This window comes from Micromys minutus, assembly GCF_963924665.1.
Source record: "Micromys minutus genome assembly, chromosome: 1".
NCBI classification, from domain to species: Eukaryota; Metazoa; Chordata; class Mammalia; order Rodentia; family Muridae; genus Micromys; species Micromys minutus.
Window position 1 is genome coordinate 131,779,312 of NC_137969.1, and position 24,565 is coordinate 131,803,876.

Here is a 24,565-nt window from a genome sequence, read left to right on the forward strand (position 1 = left end):
GCTCAGCTTCCAAGATCAGATGAGATGGGAGTGTTCAGGGACAGATGTGCTTGCTATGGTTAAAACAGAGAGAAAAGGAAGGTTGACAGGCAATCGTGGGGAAAATGTAGTGCAAGACTGAAGATGTGTCTGAACTATATCCGCCAGCCTCCCAACGCCATTGATAAGATGCTGTGGGCTGCTCCTGGTACTCAGAGCAGCTGTCCACACTGATGGCTTCATACAGGCAGCACACACATCGAATAAATATCCACTAAATGAAGCTAGCTGGTCAGCTCCTCTTGCAGTCACGAGATGAATTAGACAACAGGTCTAATTAAGCTTGGCATTCAGTTACAGTTCGATTTGCTCCGTTTGTGACGGTTTGTAATGAGCATTTTCTCCTAGGGAATGCAAATGGGGAGGTGGCTAAGGGTTGCCATTGCCCTCACCTGACAGAGGAAGAAACTGAGTCTCACAGAGGTGATAAAGCCACACACCTAAAGTCAGACCTGCCTTCTGGCATTGCCACCCATTCTGGTAGACTTGCAAAGAGAACTCTTACATCCCATGCCTTGTCTTGGTGACAGTGAAGCATCTCAGTTTGTGGGGGTTGGGGGGCTGCATGAATATAGGAACAATTTCAAATAATTGCTACCAGGAGGGTGAGCGGATGAGCCCCGCCCTCCCCCTTCCCAGAAAAAAAGCATCTCCCTGAACCGCTTACTTACCACTATCAGCAACTTGCCTCTCACTTTTCAGTGAATAAAAAAAAAAAAAAAAAAAATCTCACTTCCATTAGCTTCTTTTCTCCTTGGACCAGGCAGTCTAGGGCTTGGAGCTGGGAGTAGGGGAATGTGTGCAGGTTCTCACCGCCAGGCACATGAGAGCAGTCTCCTTCTCCAAGTACTCAGGACTTCAAGGTGCTGTGTGACCTGAGGGCTCTGCAGCTTCTGCTTCTTCCCCTTCTGTCTGTCTGTCTGTCCGCCCCTCCCTCCCCTCCCCCCCCCTCTCTTACACACACACACACACACACACACACACACACACCTTTCCCTGTGGTTTCTAGGTGGATGTTTACGACTCTCTAAGCCACTGATCACTATATATTGTGAGTTCAGAGGTATGTGAAGCGTCACTACACCTAGTCTATTCAAAATCTGTTTGCAATTACAGAACTGAAATGTTGCATCGTCCCTATGACTATGCTAGAGAATCATAGAAATAAATATCAAGTTATTGTGTGCTGTCTCACAGAACGAGCCTTCCCATTGCTTGGGAGCGTATCTTAGGCTTCCATTTTACAGACAAGAAGATGGAGACCCTGAGTGTGTGGGCCACGGGAAGAGAGCAGGGTTTGATGATAAGATCAGTGTCCCTGACTCTTACTGGTCATTGCCTTCCTGAGCAGACATTCTGAGAAAGCACAAATACCGCATCTCAGATGCCTATCTTCAGTTCTGTCTGTAAGATTCCCAGTATTTACCACGGGCCCTTGGAGACAGCATTAAGAGCAATCTGTATCATGTAATTTAACCTTAAAATCTGGTAGAGACTACAACCCATTGCCTGGAAACTGTCACTCAACCACTAAGCTCCTAGCAGAAGGCCATGATGTCACTGCATGAGTGGCAAAGCCAACTCACAGAGCCAGGTCAACCTGACACCAGAGCCCGTGCTAAAAGTGAACTAAATTCAATCTGAACACGGCTCACCCTTCAGCCACCTGGCACCCTCATGGATGCTGCTAAGAATTGGAGGCAGCAAACTGATCCTCCTGGGATCAAAGCCTCTCTTTGAAGCACAGAGACTCAGCGGTACAGTCATGGTCCCTGCACCATGTGTGTATGTGTGTGCTGGAGCAGAGGCAATGTCCTTTAAGCATTTAGATACTGGGTCCCCACCCCATCTTCACCCAACTCTCTCCAGCCTGGATTCTATTCTAGAGATGGTTTCATCGGCCACCGAATATAGTTTTCTTTCGGTAAAGCAAGACACGCAGGGTGAAGGGATTCCCATTGCAATGTCTTCTTAGCATTTAGGCCAATTTTATGATCTCTTGACTAAGGCTTGGCTCCTGATAAGAGGAGTTAACACTAGCCATGGTATCTGAGTAAAAACGATCCTTCCAACAGCTGGCTGACCCAACTTCTTTTGCCATCTCTGCTCCCTTAGTTCCTCGCCTCTCTAGATTACTACCGCACCTCTTTCATGTTCTTTATCTCCCTCAAGAGCCAGGGGTGCCCTGGGGACTCCCTGACAGATGAGTACACCCTCCTAAGTCGGTGTGATTCCTGGAGGGAGGGGAGGGAGAGAGCGCTTTAACGAAGGTAAAGTTTCTCCATTCAGATGTGACAGAGTTCCAGATAGGGCCTTGACATCAGAGTCAAGACCAAAGACAGAGAAAGGACACTTAGTCTCTGCAAACAGAGACAGGACTGATGGTGACAAAGTGAGGCAGACTGGGGATTTGCACATAGAGACTAGCTATCTGAGTGCCATGTGAAGAGAAAGAAAAATGTGATTTCTCATCCTCACATATTTTGGAGACCAGCCAATAATGGGGACAGTAGCACCAGCGAGATGTTTTCCTTGTTGTTGCTGCTGCTGCTGCTGCTGCTGGTGACTTTTTTTGACTCCGCAAAAATTAACAGAACATTGTAACATTTTACTTCTCTGGGCTATAAATTTATATGCTGATGGATTCATTTAACTAGCCATTGAATATATTTCAACTTACTTGGTTTGAAAAAAAAAAAAAAAAAAAAAAAAAAAACTAAAATGGGCTTAAACCAAAAAAGAAAGTGAGGGAAAGAAAGCAAAAAGAGAGAGACGAGAGTTTTTTTTTTTTTTTTGGGGGGGGGGGGGCTGGGCTTCTAGCATGGCTGTACCCAGGCACTGACCTGGTGTCATGAGAATTAACACCCATCTCTTGGCTCTTTTTCTGCTTATGCTGGCTTTGTTTTTTTTTTTTTGGTTTTTTGCCAGGGTTTCCTGCCAGAGTGGCAAGGATTCCGCACCAACTCTAGGTAAGAAAGGACCTCTCTTTCAAGAATTCAAGCAAAATCCTCAAGTTTGTCTTTTTGATATGGTGTTGGTCGAGGACCCAGCCCAGAGTAGCTACTGAGGCAGGGGCATTATGATTCTTCACTGATCAGACCTGAGTCTCTAATACAGTTGAGAGGCACCAATCTCTACATTAAAACCACAAAATCAGCCTCAGGGAGATGGGACTCTTTGGAGAAAGAGCTGGACCTCACATGTAGAAGGGAAGTGAACAGGCCAAGCCACACAAAGTCATGAACTTTCTTCTCTTGGATCTTGAAGAGAAGCCTTCATTAATCCATCTCTATATTCCTTTTTTTTTTTTTTTTTTTTTTTTTTTTTTTTTTTTTTTTTGAATTAAGTTGTTTTAGCTTCTGCATCCAAACCACAGCAAAAAAAAAAAAAAAAAAAAAAAAAGTCTCAGAAAAGTAAGAATTATTATTTTCTTTGAATGATAGCACCAAATAATGCAATCAAACAGGAGCCGGTTTATCAACAAAAGGCCTTTCCCCCACCCCTACCCTCACCCTTTAAATGAGGTGCCCCAGCTAGTTATAAAGACTCAACCGTTATCTCCAGGAGGTAGTAAACATCACACATGTTAATTCTGAGGCTGCTCTACTGGCCCAGAGCCAAATCTCAATTATTTGAGGACACAGAATATGAGGAACTGGGGGTCCGCCAGTAAAGTTCAGCTTTAGCCACACACCCAGCTCCTTCCTAAATAAAACTTGGGCCCAGCTGTTGTGAACAGTTTCACTGACTAATTTGAAATTCACATCTGGTGAAATTACACCCTCCCATACCTAGATAGAGCTGCGGGTCACCTGATCCTCAACATTCTTCATAAGCTTTGGTTAGTTCACATTCATTTATCCCAAATACCAATGGAGAGCATTTCATCATCTGAGGAAAAAGATTCATTAGACTTAACCTTGAAAATCGCCCAGTGTTGCTTGAAACGAAATTCCTCCTCGCCCCACCCCTGTTTCCCAGTTAGCCAGAACCCCCAAGTGTCTTCCCTATCGAAACATAAAACGTCTTCTTCTTCGATATTTCCGTTACATGATGTGTTGCTGCAGCAAAGTGTGGAGAAAAGCAACTGAAGAAGGAAGAGTTCCTTTTGGTCCATGAGTCCAGGGTGCTGTGCATTATGATGAGGGTAGCCAAGGCAACAGCAGCTCAGAGCAGTTGGTCAGAATGCATCCACAAACAGATCAATGAGGACCACTGCTCAGCCAGCTTTCTCTTTTCATTTAGTCTAGGACCCTAGCCCAGAGAGCAGCATCACTCACAAACAAGGTTGTCCCTAGGTGGCTCTCAGTCTAGTCAGGGTGACAATCAAATCAACTGTCACTCATCTGTCCTTAATCATTCTGGTTTCTGTGATTGAAAACAATGGCCAGAGAGAGACTGGACAGGAGAGATGGGAAAGGTTTAAAGGTCAACTGAGTAAAACACTCCAAGGTGTGCTCACAGAAGAGGGGAGGGGAAGGGGAGGAAAAGGGAGGTGGGGAGGGCAAGGGGAAGGGGGTAGAAAGGGAGAGGGGGAGGCAGCTTTGCAATGGAGGTCAGCCTCAAAGGGTCCCCACTTAGTAGTCAGCTTTCGATGTTAGAAATTATTTTGATTAAACACAATTATAACGTTCTCCTTTTCTTCCCTCTCTCCAATCCTCCCTCCAACCTCTCTCATAACCTCCCAATCTTCCTCTCAAATTCATGGCCTTTTCCCTCTGATTATTATAGTTACATATACTTATATGTAAGCATCAATAAATAAATAATACACCCCCCTTAGTCTGTTCAGTGTTGTTTACGAGTGTGGGATTTCAGGTATGACCACTTAGATAACCTAATGAAAGGGGCCTCATCCCTGGGGAAGCTTCTCTTTCTTTTAACTTCATTTTATCCTAAAATCTCCTCAACACAGTCGTGCCAACTGCCTCATTTTTTCCCTATAGGAACTAGAGCCATACTGTTTGTCTCAAGTCTTCCTACAGAGAGCACACCGCACCCAGTTTGATCACAAATGGCCTGTCCCATCATGCAGTAGTGCTCGGTGCTACTGGGTCTGTTACCAGCTAACATTGATCCATGGCCGTACGGCAAAGCTGCAAAAAGGGAGGAGAGAAAGGTCCCGAAATCCCCACCAAGGGCACAAGTCCACCACTAAACCCCAATTCTTTTTTCCCCATTTTTTTTATTGGATATTCTCTGCATTTACATTTCAGATGCTATCTCCTTCCCCTCCCATTGCCTCCATGAAGGTGCTCCCTCTCCCAACCATCCTCTCCCACCTCGGTGCCTTGGTGTTCCCCTACACTGGGAAAACTTTGTTGTACCAAAGACCTCTCATCCCGTTGATGCCAGAGAATGCCATCCTCTGCTGCATGTGCACCTGGAGTCATGGGTCTCTCGTGGGAACTCATTGTAAACCTCAATTCTTAAGCTTTCAATAGCCCCAGCTGTGGCCAAGTACTTAACAGGTGGGCTTTTGGCAAATAAAACCATAGCACCGTAAGAGTTAAATATGTAGCCAAATATGTCTGCCCCCTAGTAGATGTATCAAAATTCCTTAACTGAAATTTCAAATATATCTTCCCACTTCTGGAAAGATAGGCTCTCTTCATGAAAACCTCAGGCAAATGAAGATGTGCACACACCCTGGACCTGTTTTGGCATTGAGATGGTGAAGAGGAGGAAAACTAGAATCTCCAACCTGCCTGCACCCTCTCACAGTAGGAGGCTATGAACAAGTGTGTTCCAGGAATGAATGCAGCTGAGGTTTGTGAGTGATGGAGTCACCTTATCTGACTCAGGATCCTGCCAGAGCCTTGTGTGCAAATCACCCGCCGAGACTTCATCCTTGTGAGGTGGGAAGAGATAAAAGTGTCGGAGTTTATAAGTCACAGTGACTACTAGAGTTAACACTTGGGCTATGCCAGATGTATGTAATAAACCTCACTACATTTTAACTATCTTCCCACTTTGTTTTATTTTTGCTTCTATTGAAGTGTGATTTACATACTCAACCAGTCCTAGGCTGACTTCTTATGAATCTGGGTAACTGCACAGAAGAGTGAAACTCTCAGTACAATCAGACATTTTTGGGTCATCTCAAAGACTTCCGCCTGTCCTTCCACAGGGAGGGCACGCTCTCCTACAGTCTCCAGGAGCGCTGAGCTGTATGTGGTCTTGGAAAACCATGGAGATGCAATCAGAGCATACACACCTGTGCTCCTGAGGTCCTGCAAGTCAACAGTGAGTTTCTGACGCACTCACAGGGGTGCTAGTGAGTGGTTGTGCGTTTCCAATGTTTCTGCTGAGTGTGACAACGGGGACGCAGCACACTGTGCTCTTCCAGTCACCGGCTGAGGATACTCCTGAGGTTTCCATCATTTTCAGCCCATGAGCCTTACACACAAGTGCTTGGCTGTTTCCGTTTCTCTACGAGGAAGACATGTGAGTCAAGGGTTGAGAGTGCTTGATTTTTATCGTGAACTCTCGATGGTTTCTGTAATTGTGCTGTCATTTTCTATTTCTGTATAGCACACTAGAGCTGGTTTTGAGAAGAAGTATTCTGGGTGTTGATTTGAAAATTCTGGGCAAAAAAAAAAAAAGCAATGCCAGTGCATTTCACTGAAGAGTAGGTGTTGTTAAAAGTCACGGGGTGCCAGTGTTGTTAAAAGATGCCGTCCTGGGTTTCAGCACCAGTGTTAGGAAAAGAAAGAAGAGAGTGAGGGGGGATGTGGCCCATGGAGGTGCGTTGAGGCCTGGGGGCAAGGGAGATGCCTCTAGAAGGCCCATGTTGGAAATCCCTTCCCCCTGAGGGACCAGCCACACTACAGTATAGTACAGAATAGAGTTTATTCAGGTCATGGGAGAGTTAAGAGGGTAGTAGAGGCAGAGAGAGAGAAGAGAGGAATAGAGAAAGAGAGGAGTAGAGGCTGGCCATGAGCACGGGGAGAGAGAGGGGGGAAGGGAAGGGGAAGAGGAGGGATAAAGGGGAGGGGAACAAGGCTGCAAGAAAACAAGAGAGGCAAGAGAGAGAGGAGGGGTCAAGCAGCCCCTTTTACAGTGTCAGGTCACTGGGGCAGAGCGAACCTGGCTATTGCTAAGTAACTGAGGGGTGGGGTTTAAGAATCCCAACAGTAGAAATAAATATAATTCTGCTGTAGGTTGATGCCAAGGCAATGCATGATTGGAGTGTAGAGAATGGGACCGGACAAAGTTACTGTAAGGCTGGAGAGAGGAGGAATGAGGGAGAAGCACATGGAGGCAGATGGAGATGTTTTTCTCTGAGCATCTCTATATGGACACAGGTTGTTATGGATATTATGTTATGAAAAAGGATGGAATTGTACAGGATGATCTGACTTATCTAAGTGGGCAAATCATATAATACCAATTGGATCAGAGTATGTTCTTTGGTGTGTTCTTTGATGTGGAGATGTAACTGAGTTCAAAAGAGGGTGTAGTGGAGGGGACGCACAAAGCCCCCCTCAGAGTTGGGAATGTGTGTGTGCCAGGCATAGTAACTACCCGCCAAGGGAAAGTGAGTGAAAACAGCACACGGGGCAGTTGTCGACCTCTCGGATCAAAAGCAGCCAGGGCAGGTGGAGCAGACTGCCTGGGTCCAAGAAAGCTGGGGTCTGTGAGTACGGGGGGCAGCATGGAGTCGCCTAGATAAAGATACCCAGCAGTGCTATAGGGCTCATCCAAAGCAACACTCTACAGTTAAGTGGGGGGCATACCCACTTTTTGTTTTTATTTATTTACTTTTTAACAGCAGTTGCTTCTAGAGCACAGCATAAGAGAACAAAGGAGACATCTTTTCTATTTGCCAAAATAGTAGAGTTGTAACCTTTTTCTTTCTTCTTTAAAGATATTTTTAAGTCAAAAAAAAAAAAAAAACCCATTAGCTTTACTTGAAGGTGATACTCAGTTGGAAAGAGACTCCCTCTCTTCCCAAAGATTCCCGCACAGCAGATGCTAAGGTTGGAAGATCTGGGAAGATAATAACCCAGCTGGGGGTTGTTGCAACATCTCACAGAGGCCTGGAGGAATGAGGCTTTGCTGGTGCAGGGTTGCTGGGATCTGCTTAGGCAGGTATCACTGCATGCAGCACCCTATGCGTCCACCGTGATAGCAGATTGCTTTCCACACTTAGGCTAAAAAGATGAAGATCAGCTAGCTTCCTACTTTGTCTTTCTTTCTTGCTTTGTTGTTTTGTTTTGTTGGGGCTCTTTTGAGTTTTGTTTGTTCTTTGGTTCTTCTTTTTTTTTTTTTTTTTTTTTTTAGATTTATTTATTTTATGTATATGAGTACACTGTATCTGTCTTCAGACAGACCAGAAGAGGAGATCAGATCTCATCATAGATGGTTGTAAGCCACCGTGTGGTTGCTGGGAATTGAACTCAGGTCCTCTAGAAGAGCAGTCAGTGCTCTTAACCACTGAGCCATCTCTCCAGCCCTCTTTGGTTCTTTACTTACAAATTGCAATCACTTATTTTTAAAGACAGAAAGGCATTCTTGACTAACTAAATCCTGCTTAGGAATTCATGCTTAGGAACCCACAGTTTTTCCAAACACTAGCAAAAAAACGCTTTAAGGAATTCAAAGACATACAACAGGTCAAAAAAATCCGTCAGTGTCTGGTGGTAGTTCTACTAATCTTTTTAAGCTTTCCAAAACCTTAGGATGTCTTTTTTATGGAAGCAAACGAAGGCAGCCCTCTTGACAATCCCTATCTGATAGTGAGCACTTGCTTGAACTTCCTTGTAAACTGTCTCTAACTGGCTACAAGCCCCTTCCCCGGCCTCTGGGGTCAGGGTCTCTAGTGCTGCCTTTCAGCCCAAGGTGTCTGGTCCCTCACTGCTTTAGAGCCACGCCTCCAGGAAGAACCTATTGTTCCTGAACTTCCGGATAGCTTACTTCCTGTCATTTTTTTCTGCAGGGGAAGAAGAAAGGCCATTCAAAAATCCCAGAAGCCTCTGATGCGTTCACAATTGCAGTTTATTATAATTATGTACTTGATATGGGGTGGGGGTGAGCACCGGGTCTTACCTAACCTTGTAGATGTTGTCTTTGCAATCCAGAGAGTTTCCATCCGGGGCTCTGCATGAATGCTGTTTCCATCTCAGTGGCTCACTCAATGGGGAAGATGATGCTCTGCTCCAAGGAAGCTGAACGTCTTCACAGGCCGGGGAGGAGGGGCAAGCACTTGAATAGGTGGAAATGGTTCCTCCACACTGTTGTCCTTCCCTTGATAAACACCAAAATGAAAACTGGGTCAGACGAGCCAAGCCTTGCTGCCCAGGACCGAGTCACGAGGATGGGGAAGATAACAGGCAGGACCAGAACTTAGACAACTAGAACGTGGGTTTGAGTCTTGAAATAGACAAACACGCACACGGGTATGTGTGTGCACACATGCGCTCACATGCATATTCTTTACTGTCTTTGTGTGGGAACTGGGCCCAGGGCCTTGTATTGCTAGGAGAATGCTCTACCACTAAGCTACACTCCAGGCCTGTTTTCCGCTTACTACACACTGATGCATGCATACGTGTTGAAGAACGTTTTCAAGTTCACAGCTATTGAAATAACTGAAGTACTTGGACCTACCCAACCTAAAAGTCAGGCCACTAATACCATTTTCACCAGCTCTTAATCTTCTGGTGATTCACTTAGCTGTTTAGATTTTAGTATATTCATGTGTTAAAACAGACATAATAAGACCCAGAGAATTTGTTTCCACAGAGCCTTGAGAATTAAATTAGTTTACATGTGTCTTTTCCACACACCACAGTTCCTTTTTTCCTCTTTAGTTTAGTTTTGGTTTATCTCCTAGGTAAAATAATTGTAATGATGTAATAAGGGACATGAAAATGCTTTGGAAATCATCATTTGCTATATAACATTAGTCAGGTTGTCTTGAAAAATTATTTTAACAGAGTTATATGACTAGGTAGTAAAAATTAATCTTAAAATGCCAATAGTAATATTTATGTATATATGGTATTTGGAAATGAGTACGTACGTCACTGTGGTAGGTGTGAGAACTGTTAGATACATCTTTTTACCAAAAACAAACAAACAAAAAAAAAAAGGTTGGCATCTGTCAAAAATAAACCTGTTCTTATTTTTTGAACCAGTTCTTTCAACTATGTAAATGTAAAAAATGAAGCTCTATTACATCCTCAACTATGAAGAATGAAACGAGAACAACTCAGAGATTATCAGGAAGGGCTGATTATGAACAAGAAGTTTCATAGAACAGAATATCATAAATCATTATTGCTAAAGCCTTTTTAGGTAGCAGTGTGTAATTGCCAAGTGAAAAGAAAATATGTGAACGATATTTATGCTACCTTGCCACGCTTCAAATGCGCTGTGTAGGATCCCATTTATTTTCCAATAGACCAGCGCTGCCCAGTAGAAATACAATCTAAACAACAAATGTAAGCCACATAGGCAACTTGAAATAGTCTAGTAACGTTTTTTAAAAAAATAAAGAGATATGTAAAATGTACTTTATGATACCCTAAATATTATAGGCATGTAATCCATATGAAATATTTATAAGAGGGATTATATTATTTCATAGGATTTGTTTTGTTTTTCCCTCTTTGTAGCTCAGGTTAATTCAGGCTGGTCACATTCCCATTGGGTGTGCTGTGCCCGAGGCAGGGTCTTAGCTGCTCCCTAATTAACATCATTTAGGGTGAAGACAGTGTCCTGTAAAGGTACAGTTGGAGACACAGTTGCTCCTCACTCTCCGCCTTTTGTGCTTTTTTGAATAAAATAATTTTGACTGCCACTTTTACCATAACTTAATGTTCACTCCGACTTACAGTCAGAGGCAGATGAGTCACAGAGTTTGAAGACAATTACCAAGAACACGGGACTTCTTTCTATTGATTTTAAGGTTGGATCATTTAAGGGATCTGTCCCAGGAACAAGCGCTTTGTCACTGAGAAGGAGTCCAACTGGAAAACTATCCCAAACTGCCGTTATGTTTTTAGAAATGATTTATAGCTGGGTTAATGGAACATAAAATGACCCTGGCGGGGGTGGGGACATCCCCATCAAACTCCCATCCCAGGACACAGAACAGGAAGTTGTCAGGGCACGTGACCCGCAAGGGCAGGAAGAAGGAGACAGGTAAAGCTGCTGAGGAAAGAGGAGCCTTCCATAAACAGGAAACAAGCCATGTTTCCTCTGCCTCTTAAATCTCAAGTGGTGACAAGTGGAGGACCCCAGTCCCAGCCAGGAGACAGGAGACAGGATCTCCTCCTGCTCAGCTTGACCCTGGCAAACAGCTGGGCTCCAGTGAGGGCAGTGACCCGCCTCGAGTTCCTTCAAGGTGGGGCTCCAGAGGAGAGTAAGAAATAGATAGACTGTTGAAGGGAAAGGGGCATTGAGTGCAGAGAAAGAAAGTCTAGTCTCTGCGAGACCTGAGATGGAGGGGGTGGGAGCAAAAAGAAGAGTCTGGCAATCGGGACACTTGTTCATCGCCAGAACATCGCAGACAGGACCAACAGCCTCATTTTTGTGACTTCTGACACAATACAAGGAAAAGGGCAAACTGTAAAGTAGGGTGTGGTAAATGCGTGTAGAGTCCAGCACACACAGACACGCCTATGCATGTGACATTTTTTTAAGGTAAAAGGGGAAAAGATAAGATTGTAGATATTAACTGAATTTTTTGTCTCCTTTTAGCTCACCTAGGTTTTACATATTTTTCAACACTGCTCTCTACCACAGGGTATGGATCACAAATGCATATAACCATTGAATGGCTACACAGAGGAGTTTGATCTGCTATTAATCCAGTCCTCCTAGCAGAAACAGAATTTCATCCTACCCACATTAAAATGTAATTCAATCTAATTCGTTAAATAATAACCCTAAAACGTGCACCACTGTGTGCAAAAGCCATTGCGTCCTGCTTGGTTTTAAATGCTAAACACAACGAATCAACCCGCGTGCTCACTCTGTTCTACCTCCCTTTGGACTCCTGAAAACAATTCCCAACGATAAATACAAGGGCTTGTTCCCACTGCCCTTTATTTACTGATGCTGTAGGTTTCTTCCAAGACACCCTGAGAGGTAAATAACAGCAGATTTTTATCATTTTGTGTTGTGTATGTCTATGATTTTAAAAACACAGAAGCAAACTCACAAGAGGAAGGGCACAAGGAACAGTAGCATGCTGTGGGGGTTGTGAGTGCTATATTGTTTTATTTTTTAAGTTATTCCTTTAAGTTTTCCTTTTACAAAAAAAAAAAAAAAAAAAATGTTTGACAAGCCAGTCAACACTCCATCGAGCATGGAGGGGGAGGGGGCTCGTGACCCTTTCCTTGCCTTAACTGAGGCTCCATTGAATAAGGGGAAGGAATCAGGTAAACAGGATCAAGATACGAAGTATGAAATTTTGAAAGAATTAAAACACTTTAAAAGTAATGTTTGAAGTAGGGTAAAGGGTACAAAACTAGTTACATGGGAGAGATGACATCTGTGCCCTACAGCACAATACTGTGCCTGTGCTTAACAATACCTCATTGTATACATCAAAACAGCTGGAAGAGAAGATAGTGTTCGCAGAACAAAGTAATAGCCAATATTTGAGTATATGCATATGCCAGTTCGTCTGATTTGGTCATTTGTGTGTGTGTGTGTGTGTGTGTGTGTGTGTATGCACAGAAATACCAGTCCCCCACTTATATGTGTCCGATTATCCTGTATTAAATGCATTTTCTAAATAATGCTTGTTATCAGAGGAGCCCAGTTCCTCGGTGTTCCTAGCTGGGTTCCAGTGTTTGATGGCCAGCTGTGGACCAGAGCTACCCTGCTTTATATGCAGAGCGTGTACATCATGGCGGTGCCTCTGATAACACTGCACTGGACCAAATTCCATCTTGGCTCTGCCAACATCCGCCTCTGGGTAAGGCTGAACTATGAGGAAAGCGGGGAAAGTGGTGGTTTTCTGTCTTTCTGGAGTTGCTGGCAAAATTCTTCCATCTAGGACTGACCTTTACTGAGACCAGGCATTATCAGCTCTGGGGCCCTTTAGTGATCTTGGGGGAGCCATAAAAATCTCAACCCTTCAGTTGCTGCCTTGGGGGAGATCTTATAGAGACCCATTCCTGATGAATTGAATGACAGAGGGGAATGAATGATAGAAGAGAATCAGCCTGTCCCTCTGACTGCCACTTGTGACCCACACTGTCATTTCTGCCCACAGGGCTTTGATCAAAACCATATGCCTCCCAAGACCTTCAAGTTCTTCACTGAAAGTCACTCAATATACAACGAATAACAGAGCTAGCCTTTCCCTCGTGTTCCTGGCCCTTCTCCGACTGTGCTTGAAACCCATTCTCTCTCAGGTTTCCGCACTGAGAGAAACGGGCTCAGATATCTGCTTTTCCTCTCCCGCACCCCTCTTCTTCCCAGAGCAAACGCGCCACACTGTTTATACACTTCCCCACATGGTATTCCAAGGCTGAGCAGCAGACTTGGTACCCAGGCTTTCTCACCCTGGTTGAGGAGGGGGCCCCCTTCCTTTGTATATTTTAGGGGAAATTAAGGAATTTAGAAAAATTGCTCCTCACAACAATAGCTGCCTTGGAGGACCATTGTCTCCAGGCACAATGCAATTTGTTTTTTTTTTTTCTGGGTATAGAAACCTTTGTCTTCACATTATATGTGTGAGATTTCTAATGTTCACACCCTCCCCTTGCGTTTTCCCACTCCACCCAGGCAGGAAGGAGCATGTTCTGGCTCCAGCAGGACATTGTCATTCCTTCAGAGAGACTTACTGGGAAGAAAAAGGAAAAAAGCACACAGTAAATTTCAAGCCAGCTCATCAATGACAATAAAAAAATGTTTACTTTAAAAATAAACAATTGTTTGCTAGCCCAATTTTTAAAAAAAAAAAAAGTCTTTAGAGAGCAGATAATCTCAAAGTCAGATGTTCTGGTGAGATTTGAGAGAGGTCAAGTGGATGCTAAGATGCTGATACTCAAACCTCCACTACACTGGAAATGAGTCTTACTTGTCTCATCACTGAAATGGGAACAGCATTAGGGTCAACATGTATGGTTAAAATGAAATGAAATTGGGTGTGTAAAGTAAAATGACTTCAACATAGCTCAGGGGCTGACACTCATAAAGATGAGCTACTGTCGACCAACAATAGTCAACAGAGGAAATCTTAATACAGAGGGACAGTAACTGCTACTTAGTGTCAGCCTGTAGGCCCAGGGTTATGACTTTCAGAGAATTATAAATACCACCACTCAGTGGTGGCATCCCTCAGACTTTGAAAGCATCATCCAGTTGCAGCACTAGCAGAAGCCTTGCAGGCCACCAGCCCAATGCCCTGTGCAGCAGCTGTGTATCGGACAGCAATGGCCAGTTCTTTGTCACGCTCTTCTTTGGTTCTAAAGATCAGTGTGCTATTGCCAGTGGGGAAGGACTCTTCCTTTTTATTCCCGATCGCTCCAATTCTTCTAACGGCCCATAGTCATTTTTCTTACCTCGATTTCTCATTTATCCCTTATATTTTTCTCATGATGTATCACGCACAGTGATCCAAAAGTATAACAAACGTTTATTAAACACCTAAAGGTTTCCACACATACAACCTGCCATGTTCTTCCCAGAGGTAATCCCTTCTTAAAATGATTTTTTTTCATTTTTACTGCTTTAGACATTTTCTATCCACACACATACATAAATGTATACAGATGATGCTATTTTCTTCACATGCTTCTCCTGACAGACTGCTTTTCTTTTTCATTTTTATTGCTTCATAAGAATGACTCCGTATCAGGGCATATGACCTAATGGTTTTATATATAGACAGGAAAGGGCAATCCCTGTGTTTCCTACCCATGGGCTTTTCACTAGCTCTGGATCTTCTGGTATCACAAGTAGTTTTTAAATTATACCCAGCATGAGATTGGGAGATGAGTTGGCCACAAAGTGCTTGTCTTACAAGCAGTAGAACATGAACTCAATCTCTAGAGTCCACATGAAAATACCAGACATGTTGACACACACCTCTGAGAGGAGGTAGCAACAGAAGGGTCCATGGGACCTGCTGACCAACAGTTCTAGCCTCACTGGTGATTTCCAGGCCAACAAGAGACCCTGTCTCTAAGGAAGTAGATAACATCCCTAAAGATGAAACCCAAGGTTGTTCCCTAGCCTCTACATGCATGCACAACCACACATACGCAAAAGAACATACACTTTAAAATGTAGATGGTAGATAGATAGATAGATAGATAGATAGATAGATAGATAGATGGTAGATGGATAGACAGACAGACAGAAGATAAATATCATCATGTCTGGGCAGTGGTTCTGACCAGTGAAGCATGTGAAGACCCTGCCTCATATCCTGGTGGAAGGCCAAGAATACAACTCACTTTCCAGGTAGCTACCTTCCCTTGCCATCTACGGTTGGGTGGCCAGCACATTTGTAATTTCTCTGGACACTTGAGAGTAAACGTCAGACCGACTGGATGGGAATCAGGGTAACCAGGACTGTTCATCCAGGGATGAAACGGAGCATGTTTTATATAAACTTTAAAGACAATTAAAACTTTAAGTTTTTCCTCTCCTTCTTTGAGACAGTCTTACGAGAGCCCAGGCTAACCTAGAACTCACTATTTAGCATATGCTGTCCTCAGACTTGTGATCCCCTCTTCATAGAGTAATTCACGCATCTGTAATCCCAGCATGCCCCTACCTAGAGATGAGACCTATAGACCATAGGTGGAAGAATCACCGAAAGCCACAGACCAACTATCAAGCCAGGTGTCCTGGCTCCCACAGTAGAAGCCATCATCAGAGGTTCTCTCTCCAACAAGATAGAGGAGAGGACCAGCACCCTTATAAGGCCTTTGGTATTTGGGGTATAACAAAAAAATCTAAAAATTTTTAACTTAGTTTTCATCTAAATTACTTTAACGTAAGCTGAGGGTAAGTAGCAGGACTCAGGGGAGGAAGATTTGTTTAAGATCATTCGGTGAACAAGCAACTTCTTTGTTTGTGGAAGAAAATGCTATAGACAGAAGCAAACCAGAATGCAAGTCAACAGCTGCTGTGCAGCCGCTGTGTCGGCATTTTAAAAATGTCTCCTTATTAAATCACAAATAAAGCCCCGCTCCACCTCTCTGATATTGAGATTCTGGCTTGAGAGACAATTCCTTATTCTAACAGTTTACCAGTCACCAACTGACAAAACCAACTGATGTACCACCAAGGTCAATATTCATAGCCACTCCAGATGTGCAGGAATGTGACGGAAGGAAGCCACAAAGGAGGAAAGGAAGACTCGGAAAGGTGAACTTTTCACTCCAAGTCTCATGAGACTAAGAGGTGGAGCAGGAACCCGACTCCTTTCCTTTCATCTGGACCCCGGGCTCACCCTGCTTCACCCTTACATGAAATTTGACATTAGAAAACATGGGAGAGTCTAGGAGACATTCTGAAGCACATGGGGTCTGAGAGCCACAGCCAGTGTGACCATGAGCTCTACAAAACTCTGGCCACCTGTGACTACCTCCTCATCCCGGGACTATCAGCACATGCTTAGGGTTCCTGATATAATTTTAAGTAGAGGCAAACACTTCATTGTGTACAAAGACGTGGGTTTTTGCATGCATGGTGGAGGACCTACCAGCACTGCCCAAGGCACTGTGGAAGCTTTCTAATGAACATCCCTAATCACATGTGATGCAAGCAGCACCATCAGCAGGTAGGTAAGAAGCATAGCCCTCCTTAGAAGGTGAGGGAAACAAAAGGCAAGAAGGCGGCCGGTGCTCCTTCTAAATCAGCTGACTGTGTCTAGTTGTTTCGCAAACACCCACAGGGCAGGGGACCACCTTTACAAGTGCAGTGGGAAACACTGTGGTAGTACTTGGTTAGTTGCAGCGTCTAGTAGTAGTGATACCCCTCTCAAAGTGCCCTTCAGGTCACCTAGACTCTAAGGATGGGTTCTATCCACGTGAAGTCACCACAGGCAGCCTGGCTCAGGTTTCCCTTCCTTGGTGTTTTCTTATCTGTCTCCCATGATGGCTCAACCTGAGTGGAGTCAGGAAGCAGCACACAGCCTCTGTTTTTCTTCCCCGTGTGGGACTTTTCTAATTATAGGTCACACAGAGAGTTTCCATTCTCCCCCACAGCACTTCACCTTGTTTATGTAACTTAATAAGCAAAGACTCAGAGCTTTTCTTTAAAAGACTTAAACTAGGGAGCTTTTAATGAGGAATCAAACTCATTCGCTTATCTTTCTGACTAGTAAATAGCTCGGCCTCTTATCTGCTTTGTCTGCAGCCGAAATGACATTCTCCTTTCTGCTTGGAGTTTTACAGTCTGATTACGCCCTACGTTTCCTGTGCCAGCCATCAAAAGCGCGCGCGCGCGCGCGCGCACACACACACACACACACACACACACACACACACACCAAATAGAGCTCATCAGCTTGTCAAAACTCCAACCTTCATGGAAGACTGGATACATCACAGAACCAAGAAATATGCATTTTAGACTTCAGATAGGTAAATCACGGTGCCAATTTAATAATGGAACCTATTAAGAGCCTCCATAAAGGTATTGGACCATTGCTACTCTTTGGAGTGTGCCAACTATGGGATAACAGTTTTTAAGAGTTGTATTCAAATTGTGTGGATATGTCTCCCCTAAATCAGCGGCCTAAAGAGAAGGCTGTGCCATCTTCATCCGGAATCTACCCAGAAACAGATTCGAGAACAGAACCTTTCAGGCCAGCCTCAACAGTAGCAACAGTAAAACCTAGAAAGAAAATGAAAACAAAGGCGCTATTCTTTGGTTGGTGTGTTTGTTTGTGACAGATGCTTCCTATATATCTTAGACTTCCCTCAACTATAAGATCCACTTGCCTCAGTCTCCAGAATGCTAAGGACTAAAGCTTTAGGTCACCACACCCGCCTTTCAGTAGCTTTACTATAAAAGGTAAAGCCACATTTTTAAGCCATGACTTTGTTTCAAAGTCAGGAACCAGCTATGGAAGAAATCAGCTGATTTTTTTCTGCCAGGGTGTGTGAAGAGAAATCACTTTTACAGAGCAGCTGAACAATGAAACCTACTGAGGAAATGTTAAAAAAAAAAAAAAAATAGAAGTTTAGCAAAAGCCCCCAACCCTAAGGATTGGCACCGATGTTGAACTACTATAAAATAAACCACTTGATTATCCTCTAGGGTCTGAGGAACATATCTACACAAAGGGAAATTACTTGAAGAATCAGCCTGCCAAGTGGGCTTAGGGAAGGTGTCTTCCCTTCGGGAAGCTTTAACTGGAGCACTGAAGCAGGAAGGCAGGGTCAGAAAGAACGGAATCAGCAGGCCCCAGAGAATCAATGGGCTTCGTGCAGCAGGCACACTGTACCTTCCTTCTCCACGCTGGAAAGAGTAACTTAGGGGCCCTGGAGGCACAGAATAAATGCAATCGGGCTATCTTATCACCTTTATCTGGGAATTTCCAAGCACTGTTCACTTAGGGGACATTTGAGACTTAAAGGGACATTCTCCAGGCTGTGGAGTTTTTTGCTGTTCCATTTTGATGTGTGGGAAAGTCATACTCCATTGTCTCAAGTGGACTTCAGCATGACTTTCCATATGAAGATATATCTGAGAATTCCATCTTGTGTAGGAAGAGACCGGCTATGCCTTTGTTGTTGGTACTGTGAAAGATGTACATTGTTATCACTACTTGGTATAATAAATATCTTCTGTATATAGATATTACCATTCATCATTTATTCCTACTAGATCAGTGTACTTTATCTTCCTCAGCATCACATCTACTTTCTCGCCTCCTCAACACCCTTCCCCCAAGCCCTTTATAAAACCCATTCTCTTAGGACCTAATCTAAGAACTCTTCCAGGTCTGATACATACCTCTGGGTGATTTACTAAAGCAAATCTTAAGGAATTTGCTAAACTCCTAGAAAATGAATCGAGAAAATATTCAGGATCATGGGGCTAATGTGAGCAAAGGAGTGGGGGGGGGAGATAAGGAGATTGCTAACAGACAGGTAAAAAATGAACTCCATGCTCTTTAAGAACTTAACAAGTGGGTGAAGTCCTCCGAACCAGCTGAAAAATCACACTGAGACCATGGCGAACTAATGGAGACTCCAGGCCCACCACCAGCATGTGTACCATGTTTCTAGGCAAATTAGATAAAACCACTCTTTCCTCGAGGAATGTCCACTTTTCACCTTCTAAAAAAATCACAATATAGTAGTCATATTGAAAGGAAACCTATTTCCCTGGGACTGGAGCGATGGTTCGGCAGGTAAGAGCACACATTTCTCTTGAAAAGGATCTGAATTCGAATCTCAGCACCCACGTTAGGCGGCTTACCACTGCCTGAAATTCCAGTTCCAAAGGATCCAGCACCGTGTTCTGGAGTCTGTGGGCATCTGTATTCACATTCCCACACATGGATACACATGTGTACACATAATTCATATTAAATAAATAAGTAATACAATCTTTTAAAGGATACTTAGCCTGTTCAGGTTAATATTCCATGTAAATTTGTACAAGATGTACCCTAAGCATCTCTTTGATTAGAGACTGTTGACACAAATTTGGAGAAGCTCTGATTTATGTGCATAGCATCTAGATAAGGTCAGGTACATAGTATATTTTCTGTAGTCATTGAATGGATGGATGGATGGATGGATGGATGGATGGATGGATGGATGGATGGGTGGGTGGATGGATGGATGGATGGATGGATGGATAGGTGAATGGGAGTGGATGGATGGATAGATGGATGAGTGGGTGGGTGTGGTGGTGAGTAGATGAATGAATGGGTGGATGAATGGGTGTAATGGTGGGTAGATGGATGGGTAGATGGATAGATGGGTGGGTGAGTGGATGGATGGATGGGTGTGATGGTGGGTAGATGGATGGGTGGATGGATGGATGGATGGATGGATGGATGGATGGATGGATGGATGGACGGACCAGTGGAATACATCCTTAGCCTAAGAATCTACTGCAAATGTGAAAACAAGTCCAACTACTGACACATATGCATCAGGTTTTATGTTAAGCGTTAGTACACATTCCCTTGAGAACTTAACTCTACCATAGTTACTTTTTGCTAAGTAATTTTTGAAGTCCTTCAACTGGTAACTTGCAAACTATGTGACCACCATAAACCCATCCCTAAGCATTGTCCTGACAGGTTTGTCCTGCCCCAGGGGATGTTATATCCATTAGGAACTTGGGACATCCTGTATAGCCAGTCCAAGAGAGAGAAGGCACGGAAGGCTCATAACCTCTTTTAGGCTTGAAAAGACAAAATATTCTCTTTGTTCGGTCTAGACATGGAATGAGATGTCTACTGACAGAAAACCAGGGACTTTTTGTTGATGGTTTGGTTGGTTGGCTTTAGTTTTGCTTTTTGGTTTTGTCTTGTCACCTGCGAAGGTGACCCCAAGACTTATATCATCTGAATTGTCCCAGCCACTAGATGGCACTGAAGCTCAAATGTCCTAGCACTGTAGAACACTTCAACAATAGCCAAGGCATCACTAAGCCCTGGCTCAGTTCCAGGAGCTCTTCTGAGGTTAGTGTGAGCACCATCCTCATGAACCCTTACAGGCCCTCGGGGTAGGGCTAATAACCACATCTACTTTACAAATATGCTGTGCCTGCCAGGCAAGCAAGCATCTTGGCCAAGATCACACAGGTGTTAAGAGCAGAAACTGCTAAGCCATGTTAGCAACCTGACTCCCCAGCCCAACATCCCTCACACCCCACTGTTACCTCCAGCAACACTGACCTTGCACCTGAGCAGTGGCCACAACAGATTCTTTTTGAAACTCCGCAGTATGGAAAAATCCTCCCGAGGGGAACAAGAGAAACTTCCGGCCACAGGAGCACAAAAGGCACAAGCCAAGATTCAATTCTCAGTGTTTACTCAAGCAAAGCCTCCAAAGAACATCACCCTGGTGGTAAAGAAATGGGTCACGACCCACCCAATCTGGCTGCAGTATCATGTGGTAGAGGGTGTCCCCGGGGAGAGCAGGAGACCTGGTTCTCCTTGTCCATCCCAGGATGTAGACGATATCTTGGCTTCTTGAGAGTCCAGGACTGTATTTGCTAAAAATAAAAATTAGTGGGCTGGGGGTGCCTTAGGATGAACCAGACCCTGGGCTTGGTTCCCAGTACTGCAAAAAATAAATAAATACAAAAAAAAAATAGTTAATAACGTACGTTTCCCTCTTTCCCAGGTCATACACATATAAACACACACACACACACACACACACACACACACACACACACACACACACACACACGGTGTTCATCTGCCATTACCTCTCAATGATGTGGTATTTTAAGCTCTTTGACTTTAAAACGAAGTAAATTCTTTGATCTTCCAGGTTCTTTTCTTTTACAACCAAAGCTTCTTTCCAAAGAATCATTTCTAAAACCCAGATCTTACCAGCTCTGCTCCTCCCGAGAGCTACCATTCACCCCACCACTGGTTCCTGACATAGTGTGAGGTCTTTTTCCACTCACATCCAACTGGCATCTACTGCCTCAACTCCTCCAGCTTAGCCTCCTCCTTCGCCTTGGACAGAGTAGATTTCTACCTCCACTGCCTTCATCTCTCTGTCTCCATCTCTCTCTGCAGCTAACCCTCGGCCCACCCTGGGACTCTGCTGCCGCCATCAGAGCCGCTGGCTTCTCTAGGCTTCCTCACATCCTTCAGAAAAATGACCCCCAGAATCTCATAGCAGAGAAGTGAGAACATCACCCAAATCAGACCTCTCCGGTGACCTTTGAACCTGAGAGACATCTGACCCTACAGTGTCGGGACTGCCTCTTCCCTCAGTCTGAAGTATAATTCCTGCCAGCCCCTAAGGCAACCTGGTCACACAACTCAGGGGTAGAGAGCGCACAGCCCTGTCATAAGAAGACCAGTGACTATAGAGGCTCGAGAGTTGGTGAAGAGCCAGAGACTCCCAACGTTTGCCCTGCTTTTTACCTCTCTGCTGAACCGTTAGGCCCCTGGCAGCTGTCACTGTGGGATTTCAAACTAGCCTGTGACAATGGGAAGTGTGACAATCCCCCTGCTTAGAGGTTTTTGTGGGTTTTTTGTTTTGTTTTGTTTTGTTTTTTCTTTCACAGGAAAAGCTTGACCATGGCTGAATCTATGTTTAGACCGGTATCTTTTGTGTTTGGTTTCATAAACTGCATTTCAAGGCCCCCAGGATGTAAGCTATACTCATTAACGGTTCAATTTCCCCTCCAATGAGATTCCCACTTCAGAATGATAAAGGGTGATAAAAAGAAATCTTGCCTGCCTCGTAGTGTGCCTCTGCTCCTGCAAAATTAAGGGAGCACAACCATTTTCCTGACTGAAGATCCTGAAGAATGTATCTATCCACACACCATAAAACCAAATACCTTTTTTTAATCTGTCGTAAAAATATGGTACTTTTCTTTCTGTGAATTTGAGATGGATTTGGATCAGGTCCGCCCTACCTCCTTTCTCCTCCCTGCAAGGGGTGAGCTCTGGGGAAGCATCAAGAGTGAGCACTGGGGAAGCACCAGGAGTGAGCACTGGGAAAGCACCAGGAGTGAGCACTGGGGAAGCACCAAGAGTGAGCACTGGGGAAGCACCAGGAGTGAGCACTGGGGAAGCACCAAGAGTGAGCACTGAGGAAGCACCAGGGTCTCAGCATCAGTTAGAACTGTGGGGGAAGTGTTAGATGTTAGACTACTTGCTGGTTAGAGCCTCCTGGCACTAGTGAAACAAACAACCTCCCAATAGAGGCTGCCAGCATCCACTGGTACAAATCATGACAGGAAGCCATGGGAGAGCTCAGGAATGCCTTCCCTTCACAGCCCAGAGTTATAAGATGAGCTCTCCGTCTCTAACAGTAAGTATCCTTACACAAAGAGCAAAAGGCACAGTCTGGAAAGATGGAGTAGAAACACTATTCTCAGAGCCCCCCACTGGCTATACCCCAGACTCCCATCCCCACCCCATCCCCCTGCCCCCTCCTCATCCCCATCTTCACCCCCACTCCTGTCCAAAATGTCATATGAAACAAATACAAAATAAATAAATAAATAGAAAAAGGTAAACTCCTCAGAGATCTTGGACACAAGAAATTGGGCTCAGGATTGAATTCCTTACATCGGTCAAACATGGCATTAAAGAATTTAGCAAAGCAAGCACGCCAATAGGTACAAATCTCAAAAATAAATAAGTGAATAGAGCTAGCAGAGGCTGGCCCTGACTGGAAGAAAGGTGGAACCTAACAAGGCACAGTCCTTTAGAGAATTTCCATTCTTCCTCGACCAAACACCACAACCAACAGCATGGTTACCCCAGCTAAGATCCAGCAAAGGCTGAGGGAGGGACCCAGACTTCACTCTCCAATGACTGTGGCAAGGTGACTTCCATGACTTGAACATTTATGTTTGCTCCCCGATTCATGTAGAAACTTGCTACCCACTCTAACCGTAACTGTACTAAGAGGCAAGAGTTCTGTGTGGTGACAAGGACTAAGGAACCATGTTGGAAGAGCCCGTAAGGTCCTCAGACAACACCAAACCCACCAGTTCCCTGATCTTAGACTTTAAACCTCCAGGTCTATGGAAATTATTTCTGTGCTTAAAACATTACATAGATGTGGTATTTTATTTCAGCAGCATAAATGAGCTGAGACAGAAGCGCAACACCTCCATGTAGTAATATTAGATAATCATGTAAGAAGCCAGGACTTGATCTCTGCCAACTTACAACAGCACACACACACACACACACACACACACACACACACACACAAATGCACAGAAACACACATACATACAAACACGTGCACATACACAAACACAAACATACACTCACACACACATGCAGACACACACACAAACACAAACATATACTCACACAAACACACTCAAAAACACAAACACACACACACACACCTGGCAACACACCCACAGCATCCGTGGAGAACAGGATGGAGCTTGGGTTTCCATCTGCAGGGAGGAAGTCCTCTCCCTCAATGCCAGGCTGAATCAGAGGAATCCTGGGAAAGAGTCAGAACCCCAACCATCATATCATCAGACAGCAAGTGCATCAGTGTGGACCACGTGGGAAAGTAAACCTGTCTCCCCTGACAGCAGTTGTGAGGAACTCCCAGTTCTGGTGTTACACGGAGTTAGTGGGAAACACACACCTTTACCTGGGAATGATTAACCCTTTCCTCTCCCCCTTCCCTTGCTGGAGCTGCTCCAGAAAAACCCAGGCTAAAACAGGAGGCCCAAAGAAGACTGAGAGTCTCCTCCGGCGCTATACAAATGGCTAAGAATTTCACGCTAATTCACACTGCAGTTAAACCTCTGAGAGCTTAGGTAGCTACAGAGAAGAAATAACTGAGCCCCTCGCCTCTCTCAGCAGAGCCTCAGAGGTCAGGAATTGGCACCACCATATGTCTCA